An 18,064-nucleotide genomic window follows, 5' to 3' on the forward strand; every position below is an offset into this window, starting at 1 on the left:
ACCACGGAGTCATCCGCCGCCCTTAAGGAGACACGCTGTGCCTGCTCCTTGTTGATAGAAATTCATCATCCTGTTTGGACGAGCGCTTGGTTAATTCTAACAATACTCTTGGGCAATTGAAGGACCTCACCCGCTGTACCTCCTAGAACGGACACCGCTAGTATAATTTCGGACTGGACAGCGTCTGGTGACATAACACGCCCAGTAGGCCTTTGGCCCTGTCTACCTGCGTGCCAGGACTCGGCCCCACCGCTTCCTTCACCACACCCCCCTCACGTCCTGAAGAAGACCCGCGAGTAAGGATCCATCATCCTACACCCCTGGGTCGAAACGTAGACCGTTTTCTACTTAAACGAACTCCTCACCCCAAGATTGATAATAATAATCACTACAGGAGTCTCTGTTATGTGGAATGTTTTGTAAAACATGTATTTTCTCTTGATCTCCGATTCATAGATCAATGACAATGATGGTTTCATTTGTGGACTTGTGCTTAACGATTTTTCTAATTAGTGATGTTAACTAATTGAAGCACTTCCCCTCCCCTTGCACTCCTTTCCCCTCCCTTGTGTGGGCGCATTTGACATTTGTGTATAAATACTAGTGAATATATAACCACTATATGGTTTTGTGGGTTCAGTGAAAATAAAAACACTGTCAACCTTTACTTTGTGTGTTTGATCTTATATAATTGTGTGAAAATCCAGTTGATTTTATATATTCTGTGTATTCTTTGTCTGGGACCCCTTCATACACTTCAATTTATTACCCAGGTCCCACTGACTATATGGGTCGAACCCCTCTATTTACAATATACATGTTCACACCAGAACATGGACTTCTATTGCAATTCTCAAGGGCATATTATCAAGCCCATTTTCGCCGACTGCCGCTAAACTGGCTATGATTTTCAACGCCGTTCTTGATAATATGCCCCCTAAAGTGTTCAAATATGATACCATTTGCAGTATCTCTATTCTATAAAAGTAATCTATCCCATTAAAAATTGCATCACTGCCTGTCAAAGCACAATTTATTTCACTTCGGATATATGATTTATGAGTTCATTTCAAGCTATAAACTATTTGCATGCACAATATGGTTCGGGTTAACTTTCCATGGGCAGACATAACTTTATTTACACTCAATACTTCTGTATATCACTAGCAGTTTCCTGATTTCTGCTTAAGACGGTCCGCATTGGTTATTGTATCAGATGATACCTTTCCAGCAAGACCCCCTATTGGCAGCTCTGCACAGCTTCTCCTCTCCCACCCTCCACTATTTTGGCACCTTATGACCACCAGCCTGAAAGCATGGACTATCATTGAACCACATGAGGAGGTGGAGGATCAGACTGCGCCAACCCACTGAGGAAACATGCTACATTGATTACAATGAGTGAAAGATATCAACAAAATAAATAGTAACTGATCCCTTCACTGTTCCGCAATCTTCCACCACTGTTTGGGGCTATAGTTCCACCATATACTTTTTTCCCTCTGACTTTTGCATAATAAACATTGCACTTACATTTTCTGCTTTCACTAACTTCCTAACTTTGAAAATGCTGTCATAGTTGGACAGGACCCAATTTGGAACTGCTATCCCTATTCCTCAACATCTGAAGTAGACTTACCCAAGGTTTTGCCCATAGCATTCTAGGCTAACATATATAGCAACAGTTTAGGATCCAGACAAAGGATGGAAGAAGAACCATATAGTTATGTTTTCAGTTTATCAACTGCCCATGCTCATCCTAAGATCTCTCTCACAGTGCAGCTATAATATTTTTCTTCATCGTTTATAGCATCTGAATTAGTCCAGCTAATAATATTGTGGACCTCTTGCTGCTGATTCATCAGTGCTAATAGAGTTACGTAGAGTTGAAATTCAGTGCATCTCCACCATGTGCATTCATCGGTGTACTTGCATTTGAATATATATAATAATGAATGTATTACCCTGTTTAGATCCCCAGTATTTCAATAGGTTCAGAGCCATTATTGATCAATTCACTACAGACCGATTCCTCGAGCATGGGCTGCAGCTATGCAGCTGATGTTTACCCTGCAGTTATAGGACCTGCAGCCTGATTCATCAAGCTAAATTGCACTTGCAAAGGGCAAGATTCTCAGAATCTTGCCTTTTGTGAGTGCAATTTTTGCATTTGGGATTCATCATCCCAAATGCAAAATTAGCTATTAAAGAATTCGCACATTTGCGAAGAATTGCATTTAAGGAATCTCTATTTGAGATTCCTTAAATGCAATTCATGAATAATTTCAAAATTGCGAAATTGCAATTTTGGGCCGCTTTTTACCGAGAGGTCAGACCTCGTGGTAAATAGCAAAAACTTAGAAAAATGCATTTAAATGCATTTTTCTAAGTTGCATGTTACACACACACATGTCCTTTGGACATGTGTGTGCGCAACACCAATGTAGATTACATTTCAGGGGTGCTACAGGGTGTCCTTTGGACACCCCTGCACCCTTGAAATCGCATCCTTATTTGCGATTAGCTAATTGCTAATCGCAAATAAGGAATAACTCCCCATTCATTCCTATGGGCCTGTAGGCTCATAGGAATGCATGGGGAGTTATTCCTTATTTGCGATTAGCAATTTGCTAATCGCAAATAAGGAACATGTAGGAATCGCAATATTTTTTGCAATTCCTACATGAATCCCGTTTTGCAAGTCCTTAATAGCGATTCCTTATGAATCGCTATTAGGGGCTCGCAAAAGGGGAGATTGATGAATCAGGCTGTTAGTGCCCCGATGAAAGCACGCTGGCACCTATTCAGCACTCAGACTTTTTTTATTACTATTCTATAATGAAAGGTTGGAGATAGTTGATGAAAGTTGAGGAAAGATGTGGAGGGGGATAGACTTTTTCAATTTCAATCATTTTGTAAATTGAATAGATATTTGTCAGTTAGTGTAATACAAAGAAAGACTTGAAAAACTTGCAATTGTGCTGCCCATTCTGCAACTCTCCTGTGGGTTAGCGAGGTCTGGTAAATAATACAGCACTATTTTTTATTTTTTTTATTTAGAAAGTTTTATACAGCTCGAACAATCCCCATGCTGGTATCAGAGTGTTTTACATATGACAGAGGCAGTGCAAATGTATAATGTTCTCAGATACAATTAAATACAAAGATAAGATCATAAAAAAATAATTAAAAACCAAGATCAAAATAATGACTGCAAGCAAAGGTCATGCGAATAGTGGAAGCGAACAAATGTGCATGGGGGCAGAGATCCTAGGAAGTAGTGCAAAAATGTGCTCATGTCATGAGTAAAGACTTCACTTCTTTCTTGAAGGTGACTGTTGGAGGAATCAGTCTGGTTTCTGGAGGCAGTGAGTTCCAGATCCTCGGGGCAGTCCCAGAAAAGGCTTGGTTATATGTTTTCTTTTTGGAAAATATCTGTAGTTTAAGCATTAGAGTGCTTGAGCTTCTGGAAGATCTGTCACCAGCTGAAAGCACCAACTTTAGAGCCAGATATCTCCTGGTATTGAAGTGAAGGGCTTTATGGGTCATGAAAGTGATTTTTAATTGAATTCTTGCTTCAGAGGGGAGCCAGTTGAGAGTTTTAAGGTCAGAGGAGGTGTGACAGTTTCTTTTTGATACCGTGATAAGTCTAGCAGCGGAATTGAGGGAGGCTCTTGGAGGAGCCGTTGTAGACCTAGGTAGTGTACAACTATCCTAATCAAGTTTAGGGATTACTAGGCCTTGTTCTGCAGATTTGGAGTCATTTGGGGGGAGGAAGTGTTTTAGTTTCCTCAGGATGTTGATTTCTAGGTTTGCTCCTTTGGTTGCTGCACTGATATGCTTCTGCACATTCAGGTTTTTATCAAGAGTTATTCATAGAGATCTCACTGAGTCCATAACTTGGTGCCAGCATTTGAGTGCTGTTATTTGCTCTCGCCATTCCTCAATAATGGGTGACTGGGTGGGTTGGGAGATTAGTACGAATTCGGTCTTAAGGGTGTTTAGTTGAAGGTGGTTTACTGCAAGCCAAGATGGGTTTTTTGTGGAATTGAATTAAGGGAGCTGATGTCTTCAGGGTAGGATACTTTTAGATAGAGGTGGGTGTCATCCACATACAAATAATACTGTATCTTAGAAGGAATCAGAAATTCTGCAAGTGGCTCCATTAACAGGTTAAAGAGAGCACTGGAGAGGGAGGAGCCCTGCGGGACAGAAAAGAGAGATTGATTGACCTTGATTCTCTGAGATCTACTTTGGAGGAATGAGGTGAACTAATTTAGGACTCATCCTGATAAGCCCATTCTGTGTCTCAGAAGACCTAATACGTTGTTGTGTTTAACCGTGTAGAATGCCGATGATAGGTCAAGTAGGATTAGGGGGCAAGATTAATTTTGGTCCAGCTTTTTTAGAGCATCTCCACTTTGTGAGTCATAACTGATTCGATACTGTGACCCAGGCAGAAGCCAGATTGAAAAATGTCCAGGAGGCAGAATTGTTCGATGTGGTTGCAGAGTTGGGTGTGCACCCATTTTTCCAGGAGCTTTGCCAGGGTAGGAATATTAGTGATCGGGCAGCAGTTGTTTAAATCCGTACGGTCCGCTTATGTTTTTATAGGACGGGGACACCTGTCCTAATTTTAAGCAGTCGGGGATAAGGCCTTGAAGTAGCTAGGCATTAACAATCATGGTCCATAGTGGTAATAATGATGATTTGATCTCATTGAAGAAGTTAGAGGGCAGAGAGTCGATGAAGTGGTTGCCGGGTTTCAATGCTGCAAGGAATATGTGTTTTTGCCTTTCTTGTAGGTTTTAAAGGATGGCCATAAGGGATTGTTTTTGAGGGTGAGTCGGGGTTTACAAGTGGGTGGGACAGTGAAGGTGGGGGAAAGGAAGGCACTGGGAGAGAGGGTATGCTGCTCCAACGTCCTCTGCAGGTTATTCTTCATAATTTCGGTCTTCTTGAGGAAGAAGGAGGCAAAATTATTGCAACTAGGTATCGAACTGGATCCAGATTGTGACTTCACATGTTCAAATAGTTTTTTTGGTCAGATCTTACCTTGGTCTAGTTGGTTTCTGTCAGGCTCGTTCTTCTCGTCTCTTCGGGATTGTGCTGAAATACCTATGGCTTCCCCCCCACAACGTCCCCAAGAGTCTGGTGGGAATACACAGACTGCTAGGATAGTCAGGCGAAGGAAGAAAAGGAAGGGGACAGCAGGGAGGGAGATCTGAAATGACAAGAGCAGACACTTAAAATATACGCTCTGTAACCACACAGCATAAAACCAACCACGTCCTTTCCTTACTGAACAATGTACTATCCTCGTCCCTACCTGTAAAGGAAAATACTGAGGCCTTAAATCAGGAGAGGAGAATGGGGTGAGACCAGGGAGTTAACCAACTGTAATAGAAGAACAAAAGGCATGCGTTAGAACTCTCATATCATTACGTGCATTGTCATTTCTACGGGCTAGTTTACAACATACCTAACTATACATGTGTTCACTTCTGTTGTTAGATAAATCCCTCTGAATCTCCCCCTTGTTCGTCTCTCCTGTGCTAGGATACAAAGATGAACAGTGTTGTGGAGAGAAAGTATACGTAAACAGCAGGCCAGGTTAATATGCTCTTAACGTTGCCAGCTGGACAGGAAAATTCCTGAGATGCTTTGGAGTCTAGACACCGCTAGACCACTCTATAAGTCAGGCAAAAGTGGATAAGAGTCAGCGAACGATTTGAATGTCAACCGTTCCTTTCAAATAATCACTCAATCAAAACCAGCCCTGCCGGAGACATTAAGCAATTTTCTCATCCAACAGGGAGTCCTTGTTGTGCCTTGTATTTCCCCGCAACGAGACGGCGGATTGCCTGGCCCAACCAACGGGGAAAAAGCTGCTCTCTCAGCCGAGAGAGCTACCACTGTGATAGTAGCACGCACGAGGCGTTATCCACCACGTGAATCAGAAATGCCTTTACCCTCTCCAAAATGGGGTACCAAGAATCCAGATGTAGTACAAGGTACCAGAGCTTACCGCCAGTCTGCAAAATACCAACCGCACTTTCAGAGACCTGCAAGAATTATCGGCACCGCCGTCTTCTCCGGCACGGACTTTACTTCCTGGATTTGCGTGCCTTGCGTCACTCACAGGACATCCTTCCAAGGCATGCCGGGAGTTGTAGTTTGTTATGCGCCGTGCCTCCGTGTAAGCGCAAATGCCGGATCAGCGGCTCACCGATGGTCTAGCTCTGACAGTTTCTAAGAAATTCACTTTCTACCTATTTTAATTTTATTTGGAAGAATTCCTAGTTGTTGTCAAAAGTTTGAGGTGATCGAGGGTCAGAGAGGATCTCCACCGACGTTCCTCTAGTCTTAGGGTATGCCTTTAAGTATTGAGTCTGCCATCGTACCATGGCTGGGAATTTTTGGTGGAGGGTCTTTTTAGTTGAAATGGTGCAATGGAATCTAGGATAGTTGTCATGGAGCTATGGTAGTGGTTTGTAAGACCCCCGTACATCTGATGTGATTTCAGGGGGTGCCTCTCTGGTATGTCAGCTGATCAGTGTTGATATTTTTCAAACTCCTTTTCCAGATTTTGTGTTTCATTGGTTGTGCAATGTTAACTCTCACAGCTTCATTAATTAGGGATGTGATGTAGAAGTAATCAGACCACTAGCAAGGGAGGATCGATTCCAGTTGGATGGCATTGGCCTTGGCAATAACAAGAACTAAGGTTGCTCCCTTGTCATGTGGGGGGCTATTGCAGATTTTAATCATGTTGAGGGCCGAAAGGAATGTTTTAAGGGTGTTCACTGCAGAGTCATTTTGATTGTTCTGATGTAGGTTGAGGTCTTCAAGGAAGATGTCAGTGGCATGTTGACCTGTGTTGGATGGGGAAGCAGCCATCACATCGCATGTTTTACAATGCAGGCGATTACAATGTGGTTGTTACACCAACCGTGTTGTTATATCGCAGTACCATTACAATGCAAGTCGTTACAATGACTTGCTCTAGGGTGCGCTCTAAACTAATGAATAGTATAATTTACTATTCTAACACCTTCCCTACTGTTGCACACACTGGAGTTGGAATAGTACATTATACTATTCCTAAGTCCAGCACGCCACCTAGAGCAAGTCGTTGTAATGACTTGCGTTGTAATGGTACAGCGATGTAACATTGCGGTCGTAACAACTGCATTGTAATTCCATGCGTTGTAAACGCATATGATGTAAAAGGCTGTATTCCTTACATGTGAAGATATCCATAAACTGTACAATGAAAGAAAGGTTGTTCCCAGGAGGGTGATAGAACATGTGCAGTTTGCAAACTTGACTGTTATTACATGAGCTATCAATACATAGGTACTCACATTAAGATAACACCAGTGAGTAAAATTGTTTCACAGAAAGGCAATTACAATGTATGCAGGCAATACCTCCCCCAGTTCTATCAGATCTATCTAATGTAGTGATACCATGTTTAGCGGATGACCAGTATGTTGAGGATGGGTGTAGATGAGTTATTTAAGCAAGTTTCCATCAGGAATCCAAGGTCAGGATCATGCGAGAGGATAGGATCAGCTATATCCGCCGCATGTCTTGTGACCGAACCACAATTGAGTTGTATACATTTGAGATGAGGTTTAAAAGTAACTAGTGTGTTCCATGTAATGGCACCTCACTTAAGGTTATACTTATTTACTCCTCTAGGATTGGGTCTTAGTTCCCTATGGGGGTTAGGGGGGATAGATTGGATTAGTGTCAAGAAACATGGAAGGGGGGTTCCCAATAATAAAGTGGAAAAATTCCAAACTCTACAGGAAAAAGCCCAATGAACAGCTGAATAGTATACAATTATTTCTTTTTTATTAACATAGAAAAATATTTTAGTTCTCGAAAATTAATACATAATGCATTTCTTTATCATAATTTTGTCTAAAGTTGTCATAAAAAACACATAAAGAAAATATGGTAACAGCCTCAGGACAAAAAAAGGGGGGGACATTAAAAAATGGCACACAATTCACTCACTCTTCCAGTCAGACCAAAATCATACCCATACCAATCCACACAATCACATTCAAGCAACAACCAAGAAAAGCGCCGACGCGCGTTTCGGAAAAGTGCCAGTTCAAACTTCCTTCATCAGGGCGTAAAAAGCAGATAATATGGATTTGCGAGGTCTCTCCAGATCCAATAACCCAATTCTGGGAAGGTGTCCTAATAACAATCGTGGCTGGAAGAACTTATCTCAGCAGGTCGTTGTAAATCCTGTTAAGCTAATCTCCCCGAAGTAAAAACAAGTATCCGGGATCTCAGGAGGCTGCTTTCAAATGGGATAAGGGCGTCAGGAGCAATGTAGCACCTCAGGAGAATTAAACTGGTGGCCCTGAGGTAAATAAGTGTAGCGACCCAAACGATGAGCAACTGAAAGATTGAATTCGAAACAGAATGGAAGGATAGGCAGCCTAGGGGCTAACAGTGGACGGCTTGGGCAGAAGGAAAATTGGAGCTTGAATTCAGGGCGGCATGTCGGAATCAGAAGCCTGAACAAGAGCGATAGTCCTCCCTCGTGGATGAAGGAACAGCAGCAAGACCCCTCGACTACGCAGGCCGAATACGGATAGATTGGATTAGGGCATGAATGTATGTGTTACCTGGTTGTGGAAGATCATAGGAGCAGAGGAGATGTTAGACGTCAGTGTCCCAAGGTGGGTCAACAATTCTGAATGAGCTGGTGGGCGTACCTGGGTAAGGTAACAGTCTCCAACTCTGGAGCGTGAACTTTAACAAAATTGAGGTCACAATGGTTGGGAGGTGTGCGGATTGTAAGGTGGAGGTGAGAGAATGATCACAGAAATGGCTACTCATCTTCCTAAATCTATTTGGCAATATATTCTTGGGTGACTGTAGGAAAAATCCCAAAACAACAGTTGATGGACAGAATGCAGAACAAGGTCATACATTCACCCCAGTACAGAGAGCTGGGTCTAAATCCAGCATTTTATTTGCTCACCATGCCATTCAAGTTTGACCCTGGCCATATGCAAATCAATCTTGACCCTGTGCCCCATGGGAACAGTCCAGCCCGAACTGCCAAGCCAGGTCCTCCCTGGACTGAAAACAAGCATCCTAGAACCGGTTTCGGGCTTTCAGCCCTCATCAGCCAGGATAGCTTGATTCCAGTGGCATGGAGAGCACGGGACTCACGTCTGAGCCTACCCGTCCCACTCGGGATGACAAATGCTAAATCAACAGTTGCTGGACAGAATGCAGAACAATGTCATACATTCACCCCAGTAAAAAGATCTGGGCCTAAATCCATCGTTTTTTTTCCCACCATGCCATTCCAGTTTGAACCTATTGGTATGCAAATAAGTCTTGGCCCTGTCCCCAATGGGAACAGTCCAGCCCGAACTGCCAAGCCAGATCCTCCCTGGACTGGAAACAAGCATCCTAGTGAAGACATGGCTTGGCAGGTCGGGCTGGACTTTTCCTATGAGGCACAGGGTCAGACTGATTTGCATATGGCCATGTCTGCACTAGGGTGGTGGAGTGAGCTAAAGAATGATGATGGATTAAACCCAGATCAGTTGACTGGGGTTGAGTGTTTGATTTGCTCAAAAGCTCTGTCCATCATCCCCTTTGGTATTCCTTTGTTCGCCCTAAGTTGGCAGGGTATGCCCAGACAAGGGTCCCTTGCTCACTTTGCCACTGGATTCAAGCTAGCCTGGCTGACAACGGCTGATTAGCCAGAAACCGGTCCCAGGATGCTTGTTTTCAGTCCAGTGAACACATGGCTTGGCAGTTCGGGCTGGACTGTTTCCATGAGGCACAGGGTCAGACTGATTTGCATATGGCCATGTCTGAACTGGGGTGGTGGAGTGAGCTAAAGAATGATGATGGATTAAACACAGATCAGTTGACTGGGGTTGGGTGTTTGATTTGCTCAAAAGCTCCGTCCATCATCCCCTTTGGTATCGCTTTGTTCACCCTAAGTTAGAAGGGTACGCCAAGACGTGGATCCGTTGCTCACTTTGCCACTGGATTCAAGCTAGCCAGGCTGATGATGGCTGATTGGCCAGAAACCAGCCTCAGAATGCTTGTTTACGGTCCAGTGAAGACATGGCTTGGCAATTCGGGCTGGACTGTTCCCATGAGGCACAGGGTGAGACTGATTTGCATATGGCCATGTCTGAACTGGGGTGGTGGAGTGAGCTAAAGAATGATGATGGATTAAGCACAGATCAGTTGACTGGGGTTGAGTATTTGATTTGCTCAAAAGCTCCGTCCATCATCCCCTTTGGTATCGCTTTGTTCACCCTAAGTTGGCAGGGTATGCCCAGACGTGGGTCCCTTGCTCGCTTTGCCACTGGATTCAAGCTAGCCTGGCTGATGACGGCTAATTAGCCAGAAAACAGTCCCAGGATGCTTGTTTCTGGTCCAGTGAAGACATGGCTTGGCAGTTCGGGCTGGACTGTTCCCATGAGGCACAGGGTTAGACTGATTTGCATATGGCCATGTCTGAACTGGGGTGGTGGCGTGAGCTAAAGAATGATGATGGATTAAACCCAGATCAGTTGACTGGGAGTAAGTGTTTGATTTGCTCAAAAGCTCCGTCCATCATCCCCTTTGGTATCACTTTGTAGGAAAAATCCAAGCAGGCGTTGGAGGTCAACTTTGAGTTGTTGGAGAGAGAGTGTGATCTCATCATGTCTCTTGTCTACTGAGGAAGGAGTAGAGGTTATATGGTCAGTAAGCAGGGGGCGAGTGGGAGAGGGGAGATGGGGTTCGAAGAATTGGAATAGGAGTAGCCTGGGCCTGTGGGGGCTAGCAGAGAGGAAGGATGGTTAGAGGGGGTGACAAGAATGGGGAGGGAGGGAGATGGCTCAGTGCATGAAATATGGGAGAATGAGGGAGCTGGAGATAGGTTTCTAGACCTATTTGACAAGTCAAATTTAAGGTGCGTCGTAAGCAGCGATGAGTAGGGCGTCGGCAGAGTAGTGCATGTGCGTGGATGAGTTTCAAGGCCATGGGATTCAGATGAAACTTAACTGGGTGTGAGATGCAGGTTAATGTGGTGCTGCATAGCAGGAGGCTCTGGTGATGGTGGTGAATTTGAGATGGATGCAGAGTTAAAAAGACCTTGGGCGAAGGATTATGACCCTGTTGTCAATTTCTTGATGAGAGGGAAAATATCCTCAAATTTTCTAGGCTGCGGTCAGATGATTGTATGAGGATGATCCCATTGTTGTAAATGGTGATTGTTGCTGCTGATCCATAGACTGATGAAGGCCCAACCGAAACTCTAAGGCCATGCAGAGTTTTTCTGGAGGCGGAGATCAACAGCAAAGAGTACATGGATTTCCTCCACTGCACTCTTCTCATCATGTAAAGGATTAGGACACTGGTTAAGGTTTCTTTGTTCGCGGAGAAGTAGGGATTCAAGACCAGGATCACTGGGTGGGCTTTGAGATGTCTATGTTTAAAATTTTGGCTGCTTTTTTTTTACATATTTGGTCGGTAATTAATGGTATAAGCATGGTGGCCTGATGACTTTAGTTTCGCATCCATACTTTCCAGATGATCCATATCAAGGGCAGATTGCAATAGATTAGAGGCAGAGAGGAGGAGAAAGTGACTAGGGTTAAACTAGGGGGAAGCAAAATGTGGAACTATAACTGAAGTGCATCAAATGCAGGCTGCTGCGAGTTCAGGGCACCATGCTATGAAAATTAACAAGGTGAGGACGGAGGGTCAGGAGTGATATGATTTCCTAAAGGATATCCAGGTGAGACGCAGCTTGGAGGGTGTGCAGAGAGAGAGAACCTATCCAAACTATATATCAACGGACCTTGTCATAGGCCGTTCAGAAAATTCTAGTTATAAGTTAAATTAAGCGGACAAGACATTAATATACAATATGTCCAGATGTGACCCAATCCGGGACCAATTCAGGGAACAAAAAAAAAGTGATGACAGGGAAGAAAATGAGATTATACCCAGATAGCATATGAATGGAATGAAGTAGATTAATAAACATGTAAAAATAGAGAAAAAGGGAAGACGTGAAGGAAATGGCTGTTAGAGAAGTAAAAATAAAGGAATGATACCATTCCAAGATGTCTGCCCCAACTACCAGATCTGATGCAGCTGAGTCTTTCTTCAGTGTCTGAATGATAATTAACCTAGGAAACTAACAATTAAACCTGTCTTTGTGTTTATGCTGCTCCAATGGTCCTATTTTTGTTGCTATTTATTTATTTATTTATTTGGTAGTCTTGCATAGCGCAACAGCTGCTTCAGCAAAGAGGCGTCCCAGCGCTTGAAGCCATGTCAAAAGAGTGCAGAAGCTAGACCGTAGGAAATAGGAGAGTTTTAATTACTTTACGGAAAGACAGAAGGCATCCTAGACGGCGGATCTGCACAGGGAGGGGATTCCATTGTTCGGCTGCAAGGTACCGAAAGGACCGACCCCCAGCTCTGAGGCGCTTCACCCGGGGGAATATAGCCAGGAATCGCTTGGCCGAGCGCAGCTGGCGTGTGGGTACATAGGGGATCAGCAGATTAGACAAAATCTCATGGGAAGACCATTTTAAGATTTTGAAGGTCAGACAGAGTGCCTTAAATTGAATCCTTTGAGGCACAGGCAGACAGTGCAGGCGCCGCAGTGCGCCTGTCGCAGAGCACGTTCTAGGGAGCCGCAGAAGGACTCGGGCAACTGCGTTCTGGACCCTTAAAAGGCGCGTAGGTGGGTCAAAGAAGCCTAGCATAGGTCGCAGACCCAGGAGGAGACCAAAGCAGGTGCCAGCGATCTTCTTGGTATGCTCTTGAAAACCAAGATTAGAGTCGAACCAGACCCCTACGTTTTTACAACCGACTTACAGTGGTTTTGTGCTTTAGAAGTTGGTGTAGTACATAAAGAGTGGTGTTCCCAGTGGAAACACTATGTTACATATATATCAACATTACCTGATTCATATTGAAAATATTTAATCAAGTTGAACATGTATTTTATCCTGTTCAAAAGATAGCGCATTTGTCAATAAATGTGTGCATAGGTGCCCCAATGGAGAAGAGGGAGTGAATAGTGCAGCAATGTACAAAAGTGAGGGTAAGTGAGAGAGGGAGGGCAGTAAACAGAATATACATCAACAATATAAAAAGTCCTGTCCAGCCTTAACCAAGGCTAAATTATTTACAAAACTAGAATGTCGGAGAAGACACAGTGAATCTATCACTGTCATCTACATTTGGTAAACAAAACATAGAGTTGTTGACGTATCGACCCCAGGTTTTTGTAGGAAATTCTACTCCTTACAGAAGGGTCTTCTTCAGGACCATAGGGGGCACCCTTAGTCCACCAGGGCATGTGGTGGAAAGGACTGACATAGAAGGGCCCACAGGCTCCAGGGTCAGAGAGGGATGAACTCTTGATGAAACTTCTTAATGGATTTGGCTTATTTCTTTAGTATTTGTAGACAGAGGCATGAATACATCAAGGTGCTCCAAATATCTCGAGGCAGAATTCACATCCGTTCACTAGCTGTTTATGTTGTTGATGTATATACTGTTCACTGCCCTCCCTCTCTCATTTACCCTCACTTTTGCACATTTAAAGGGGGGGTTACGCCAATGTCGAGGCAGGCCTACCTCCTGTTGATCCCCAGCCTCACTTCCAGGCAATCCCCCACCTCCCGAGAGCCGCACTCACCGATCACGATAAGTGGATTGGGGCAGGTGACCCGCAACCTCACTCGGAGCAGGGGTAGTCCGGAATGATGGCAGGAAATGTGCAATCCAAGGAGGGTATGGCTTATCATCCAAACATAAGGTGCTGTGAGCACGACTTCTGAGACATCCAAGTGTGCATTCAAGAACATGTGAGTAGATCTAGTTACACTTATATTGATACTGTGTTGCCTAAATGTTTCCAGATGGGTTGGTATACATAACCATGAACAGTTGAACCTTAAAATAGGGTCTAAGGTGCATGGATGAGAGACCAGCGATGTGCCCAAAGGGGGTGGAGCAGTGAAAGATCAAGTGTGCATCTAAGGCCAGGTTTCCAGCACTGTATGTGGGGTCTGACTGGAACAGAGCTATGTCTGATGGGAGCAACACAGTGTCCAACACGTAGTGAGCAGTGCCAGTTCCAGGCATAGAGATCAGCACATTCTCAAAGGTAAGCAGGAGGCATTGCATGGTCCAGCGCAAGTGTGGGTAGTGTGGATAAAAGTGTAGGACGTAGGAATGTGTGCATAGGGTTGAATGGGAACAGCCGAGGGTTCAGAGGGCATTACAGGGTCAAGGGCAGCAAAGAGGTTCTGCGGGTAGTAGCACAAGGTCAGAAAGGAAGCAGCAGAGGTTAAGGGATATAGCAGCCTAGGGCCCAAATGGGTAAGGGACTAGCATAGGTCAAAAGAGGTGGACTCTGAACAGCCTCTTGATCATGTAATCAGGGGCTCCTAAAAGAAGAGCATTACAATAGTCCAGTCTACTGAGGATAGCACTCGTTTGACATGCGTTTATAGGGCGGGGAACAGCTTTCTAAGTCTACAAAGCAGTGCAAAGCAAACAACAGCCACTTTGTTACCATGATTCTCTACAGACAGATGATCAAAAAGACAACTCTTAGATTGTATACTGCTCTGAGGAGGACAGCTCAGTCTCGGTAGGTAATGGCCAAAGATTTGAGGGTAGTTGCATTGGGATTTTATTCTCCAAGCAATATAAAAATTCTGTCTTATCCCCGTTTAGTTTAAGGAAGTTTGCTCTCATTCATTGTACAATGTCCCCTAAACAGGTCTGATTATTGTTGAGAGACAGAATCAGCTGTGTATCATCCGCATAGTTAACCCAGGAAATATTTGTTTTTATCACAGATTAATGTCTTCTTATAAATGTTGAACAGCACTGGACTGAGTGCCGATCCTTGTGGCACCCCATGTTAAATGCATCTAAAATCTGATTGATGCAACAAATAGATGCCTCACCATCCATGCAGTGCAATAGAAACACGTATCAGTGTAAGACAATGTGGTGGAATGTATGGCATTTGTGTCAGCTAATTTGGGAAAAATATATACCACACTAAAGAGCGGGATTACAAAATTAACAAATATCGAGAACGGCAAAAGGTCTGGGGGGCATATTACCAAAAACTAGCGATAATTTTTGTCTCTAACTTGTTTAGAGACAAAAATTATCGCCGCACATCGGCGATTTTTATCGCAGATAAACCTTGCTATTAGCAAGGTTTATCGCAAATGCGATAAAAAACGGCCGCAATGCATGAATATCGCTGAAAAGTCAGCGATATTCATGCATTATCGAGCAAATGCTCTTAGCCATGTTATCCACCTCCCATTGGATAACATGGCGAAGAACTGCTCAGGGCAGGTGTTAGCTTTTGGAGATATTCGCGCTTAGCGCGAATATCTCCAAAAGTTGGTAATAGGAGATAGCGATGTTAGCGACTGTTTCCAGTCGCTAACATCTTGGCACGCCCACTTTGCATGTCATTAGTGATAAATATCACTGACATGCAAAGCGGGGCCCAAGATGGTCGCTATCTCCTATTAGCTGTCACTAACTGGTGTTAGCGACAGCTTGGTAATAGGGAGATAATTTTATCTCCGCTTTCTTGGCTTTTAAAGCCAAAAAGCGGAGATAAACCCCCTTGATAATATGCCCCTGGGTTATGTTTGTTATAATGGCTGTAAGTGGGATGAAGAACAGTTGCTGTATAATGCAATGCAAATTACAAGACCTCCTGAAAATACTTGGAGCTTCACAATTATTACTTGAACATGAAGATGCCTTAATGAGAAACCCTTTACCCTGAGACATTTACGGTTCTCCTTTTTAGTGTTTTATATTTTATGAATGCTTGTGTATCATGTTTATTGTCTTTTAATGTTTTTCTTGAGTCTATCTGTGTGTTGTGTTTGAGATGTAGTCTGCGTTGTCTTTGCTGTTTTGTTTTTGTGTGTGTTGTACTTATGGTGACCTGTATCTTGTATGTTTATTTTGCATGTTTGCGGTACTTAAGATGTGGTCTGTACAGTCTTTGCTGTTTTGTTTGTGTGTGGTATACTTGTGGTGACTTGTGTCTTGCATGTTTATAATGCATGTTTGACTCTGTCTTGGTAGAATTGTGGGTGGGGGAGATGATGCGGATTATTGTATGATCTATATCTCTGATGACAGAAAGGAATGTGAAAGTCTCCAAGTTGTAGACAAAATCTGCAACATCGCATACTGCTTTTCTCTGTCTAAGGCCGGTCGGCATATTTCACTGCAAATGTTATTTTTACATTCAATGTGCAGGAGTATGTCGTAGTGTCTGATGTCTATGTTTTCGTTGTCTGGCGAGCCCCACTGTCAGAGTTTTACACTAAATATACTGAGCATTGGTTTGAGTCCAGATCCATTCGGAGATCTAGCGCATTGACGGACAGCCCTAGCCATTAATTCTGCTTGAGACATTGGTTTCACACAGTATTTTCAGAAACAAACACACAGTGATAGGTCAACCTGTACTCTTTCCTATCAGCAGAGAGTTTTGTTTCTATGTCCCTTCCCGTAAAGGGCCCAACAAAGCTGCCTTAGAGTTCACAGATGCACCTGTGCATTCTGCCGAGACCTAGGTATTCACAGCCTTTGTCCCAGGAGTGCTTTGAATGCCAGGGCTACTTCGCTCAGAATAATCTAAGAGGGAAAAGGTCGAACACTGTGGTCTCAAAGAATGTGAGAGAACGATATTCAAAGCCGATCCCTCCATTAATATGAAGTTATTCAGCCAAGCCTGGATACAAAACCTCACTCATTCTGGAAAGCAAACACTTCCTCAACTGTTCTGAAACCTCTACCCTCAATGGCACAATAGACCTCTGTGCTAAGACCTTGTACCTTTGCTATGACCTTGTCCCTGTACTGTGACACTTTTCAACAACTTTGTTTGACATCAAGCTGCTCGTTGTACATGCAGGGAAAACATCTAAGCTTTTGACTCCATTCATTCTACAAGAAAGCTTTTCCACCCTCCAATTATGATTTTGTATCCTTTGTTTTTGCTCCATAAAAATAGTGATACACATATTGGCCCAACGCTAAGGCCACACTTACTACCAATCATTGTTGCACCTAATGAAACACTCTCTACCTGTGAGCCTGCAGAGAAGAAGAAGGCATGGGAGAATGTAGGCATTGTAAGTACAGAAACTCACTACTTCCCGTGGGGGCCGGCACAGTTTTTATAAGAAGATAGTACACGGACTCCATTCCCTGGGGCCCACAGCAATGTTTATGGAGAAGGGACCACCCCCAGGGGGCGGGTCCAATTTTGAAGGGGGATGGGGCATAGGCCCCCCTCCTTGGCTCAATTTCAGCCTGGGGACCATATCCCTAGGGTCTGGACCTATATTGAAGGGGGAGCCTCACTGGGCCAATTTCCGCCCGAGGTCTCCATCTACCGGATGCCCGGCACTATATTGAAGGAGGAAGGGGGAAAGCTCCTCCCTCCCTGGGCCGATTTCAGATCCAGGAACCCCATCCCTCAGAGCCTGGCATAGAAATGAGGGGGAGGGTAGCACATGACACACCTCCGCAGGCTGATTTCAGCCCTGGGGAACTCATCTCCCAGGTGCAGTAAAAGGTGGGTACCCAGGTGCCAACCCATGGAACCCACCATTGTATTATTGGAGGCTGTGGGGGGTGCCCCTGCATCCCCAACTGACTCCCTGCATCCAGTGGGAGCTGGCATTTCTCCCGCCTGCAGGGAGCAGCTTCTAATGCTGCTCTCTGCAGGGGGAGCAATATTTATTTTATTTCTTTATTTGTTTGTATAGCGCTAGAATCGACCCCCGAAGGGGTATCTCTGTGCTTAAGCAGACTCTCGGGTAGAATCAGGAAGTAGAGGGAAGACTCGATGGAGTAGGCCTATTGCATGGAAACAGGAGCCAGCTGTTTGAGTAACATGCTCTTTCAGGCTTAGGGCCCTGTCTAAGCGGATGCCCAGATTTTTAACTATTAGCTTGGGAGCAGGATAAGAGCCCAAATCAGA

Source organism: Lissotriton helveticus, chromosome 4_1, assembly GCF_964261635.1.
Source record: "Lissotriton helveticus chromosome 4_1, aLisHel1.1, whole genome shotgun sequence".
Lineage (NCBI taxonomy): Eukaryota > Metazoa > Chordata > Amphibia > Caudata > Salamandridae > Lissotriton > Lissotriton helveticus.